The sequence below is a fragment of the Phoca vitulina genome, unplaced genomic scaffold, assembly GCF_004348235.1.
Source record: "Phoca vitulina isolate PV1807 unplaced genomic scaffold, GSC_HSeal_1.0 scaffold22, whole genome shotgun sequence".
NCBI classification, from domain to species: domain Eukaryota; kingdom Metazoa; phylum Chordata; class Mammalia; order Carnivora; family Phocidae; genus Phoca; species Phoca vitulina.
The window spans coordinates 12,310,844-12,314,791 of record NW_022589725.1 but is presented as its reverse complement, the minus strand read 5'-3'; positions in this window follow the sequence as shown (position 1 = coordinate 12,314,791).

Sequence of the window (3,948 nt, the reverse complement as noted above, 5' to 3'; positions counted from 1 at the left end):
GAGATACTGTTATTATTCTAGCTTTTTATTTTTTCCTCCCTGAGAGAGCTTGACTCTGGGACCCTTCACAAGGCAGAGTGTTCCCTGTGGCCCCATTATTCCAACCCACTTCCTCTTTTCAGTGGTGACAGATTGTATTTTCCAGAGCTGACTGCAACAATATTCTTCCTCATGCTCTTGAACTTGCCTCCCATTGAGAAGTGGGTAAATATTCCTTCCCCGTGGGCAGGCTTGTGCACATGATGTGACGTCACTTCCAAGGCTAGACCATAAAACTTCCCTGTACTTCTACCCTGCTGTCTTGGGCTGCTCCTTTTTGGAATCTTGCCACCAGGCTAGGAGGAAGCCCAAACTAGCACATACACAGAGACCACACCGTAGGAATGCAGGTAGGAGTTCTAGCTGAAAGCCCAGTGAAGGGTCCAGCCGGTAGCCAGCATTAGTCATTAGACATGTAAAATGAAGAAGCATCTGGATGGTTCCAGACCCTAGAAGTTGTCACCCATAGCTGAGGCCCTAGATATCATACAGAGGAGACAAGCCATTCTTGTGCCCTGTCTCAATGTCTGATCGCGGTATCACTGATCATAATGAAATGGTTGTTGGGGCGCCTGGGTGGCTCAGTCAGTTAAGCGTCTGCCTTTGGCTCTGGTCATGATCTCAGGGTCCTGGGATCGAGCCCCACGTCGGGGCTCCCTGCTCAGCAGAGAGCCTGCTTCTCTCTTTCTCTCTCCCTCTGTCTCTCCCTCTGCTCGTGCTCTCTCTCAAATAAATAAATACTTTAAAAAATAATGAAATGGTTGTTTACTACCCCTAAGTTTTGGGGTGTTTTGTTACACGGCAAGAGTGACTCCAACACTGCCCTTGGCAACCTTGTTCCCCTCCCCACTCATTAGTGTCTACCTCTTTTACTGGCCTTGGTCCTTGCTGGCAGGGACCATTGAACCTGGCCTTAGGAGACAGGCTTAGGGGCCCAAAGGACCTTGGTTGGAATCCTGGACCCACCTGGTCCCTGCATGATCGTGGCCAAGTCATCCACGTGCCCGTATCGTACTGTCTGCTTAGCACCTGCAAACCGTTCTCATCACTCACCTCCCCATCAGGCTCTCCGTCTGTGTCCCCATTTCAGTGTCTGACACCCTCAGTGAGCCACTTAGTCCAGCCGGAGACGTTGGTGTCATTTTTGATGACCCCCCCTCCCCCGACATCCTTTCATCTAAACACATCTTAAATCCTCCTGTGTCTGTCTCTCCACTGTCACATCTGCTTGGCTAGCCTGTCAGTTCGCCTCCCGCTCTGTTCCCCTGTTGCATGCGGTCTTCTCATCACACTGGGGCCAGAGTGCGATTTTTAAATGAGACTTCTGATCTTGTCATTCTCTTTAAAAGGCTTCTCAGGGCTCTTATGGTCACATGGGATTCCCCTCATGTGCCTGACTGATCTAACTGCTCTGTCAGACTCACCCTCTAGCTCTTCCTTCATGTTTGGGCTCAGCTGCACTGGCCTTTCACAGTGACTCAAGCCCCATACTCCTCCCTCTGTTCGGTGTACTGGGGATGTCCACCCACTTCTCCTCTTCATTATAGATAAACCCAGAGCACCCTTAATTACCTGTCAGAACTTGTAATCATGTATTTATTTTCACTGTTTGTCTTGCCCACTAGAGCATATGCCTCCGAGAGAGCGGGGGTTGGGTCCGCTCTGTCTCCCACTGAGAATACCCAACAGGTGTTGTTAAACTCAGGAGGGAATGATGGATTCATGGTAGGTATGTGTGCCGTGACGCCAGGTGTCGGCCTCTGGTCTGGTTCTTCCCAGAAGCACTAGGGCCACAGGATCCCGACCTTCTCTGGTATCTTAGAGCAGCTTTCTCCTCCCTTTGTTCCTTCTTGGGCTCCTCCATCCCTGGAAACCCTTTGGAGCCTGACACTCACTGTCAGTGATGGCTTCACAGCCGCCTCATTCTTGACCCCCCTGGTCAGGGCTGGGCTCTCCTTTTGGTGTTGGAAGCTCCCCTGGGTGGATGTTATCAGGGAACAAAAAGGCAGACTTCCTGGGTCTCTACTTTGGTGCCTAGCTCTCCTGGTAGGTATCACAGAAAGGAAAGTGGGTAAGCCTTATGCCTGTGGGGTGGGATAAATCTTGGGGTATTAACACAGAAGACCCCCACCAAAAATTTCCACACAACATATATACAGACCATTCCCCAAGCCCCCATGAGGATTAGCCCGTGAGACTCAGGCACCATTAGTAAGGGTGAAGTTGGCACAGGTGAGAACAAAGAGGTGGTTGAGTTCCTGGGTGGGTTTTTTAAGCTCAAAGCCAAGGCAGTAGAATGTACAGCTAAGGCTTTTGAATGTGATAAACAAGTGACTTGTGGAGAACAGTTTTTGATTTCTAACCATTTTACATCGAAAAAAGTAACCAAAGTTCTTTGAAAAAAATTTTTTTTTATTTTTAAAGATTTTGTTTATTTATTTGACAGAGAGACACAACAAGAAAGGGAACACAAGAAGGGGGAGTGGGAGAGGGAGAAGCAGACTTCCCGCGGAGCAGGGAGCCTGATGTGGGGCTCGATCCCAGGACCCCGGAATCATGACCTGAGCCGAAGGCAGACGCTTAACAACTGAGCCACCCAGGTGCCCCAGGAGCCATTTTAGAAACTGCCCACCACATACGTCAAAATTCTTGGAATGATTCTTGATCTTCTTTTCCCTCATACCTCATGTCCAAGTCACACTCCACGTCTTATTATCTCTATGTTCACAACAGACCCGGAATCCAGTGACTCCCCACCACCTCCAAGGTACCGCCTTGGTCCCTGTCAGTGTCTACTCACCTGGATTACTGCTATAGTCTCCTAACTCTGGTCTCCCTGCTCCCACCCGTGCACACCTCAGCCTCTTCCCCTCAGAGCAGCGAAGGATCCCATTACTCTGCAAACCCGTCAGTGCCTGCCGATCTCAAGGAAAGCCAAGGGGAGTCCATGATGCCCTACCAGCCCCTGTCCGAGCTGCCCCGCCCCCATCTCCAGTCATGTTCCCACTTACACACTGGGCTCTCGCCACTGTGGACCCTTGACCTTCACAGTTCCCCTCAGGAACTCTGCCTTTGCTCTCCTCTCTTCATGGAACACTCTTCTCCAGGCAGCTTCATAACCACTCCTTCACTTCTTTCAAATATCTCCCCAACATCATGTTATTTTTAAAAGATTATGACTGTCTTAGGCACGCCTGGCTGGCTCAGTCAGTGGAGCATGCAGCCCTTGATCTCGGGTTTGTGAGTTCAAGCCCCATGTTGGGTGTAGAGTAATAATAATTAAAAAAAAAAAGACTCTGACTGCCCTGTATAAACCATCTTCTCGCAAGTTGAGCATCCCCCTCCCCGATACACAGTCATATACTTCGTGTAGCACTCTTACTATCAGACAGTCTATGTACTCACTTGGTGGTTACTACATGACACACTCACATGCATGTGAGCTCCGTGGGGACAAGGGTGTTGCCTTTGTTCTTTCGCACTGTTATATCCCCATTGCCTAGAGCAGTGGCTAGACCCAACAAGATGCTCAATAAAGACTTGTTGCATGAATGATTGGATGCTTCCTTAAGAACTTTGGTTATCTTTTTCGGGGGGGGGGGGTTTCCTGCCTGGCTCTGTCAATAGAAGATGTTACTCTTGGTCTCAGGATTGTGAGTTTTGAGCCCCACGTTGGGGGTAGAGTTTACTTAATTAAAAAAATTTTTTTCTGGGCGCCTGGGTGGCTCAGTCATTAAGCGTCTGCCTTCGGCTCAGGTTGTGATCCCAGGGCGCTGGGATCGAGCCCCACATCGGGTTGTGGGGTAATTTTTTTATGCAGCAATGGAAAACTAATATAGCACGCTAGAGCATTTATACTTAGAAAGTTAGAAAGAATGCAGCATGCTATAAAATGTTTCCTTTTATAAC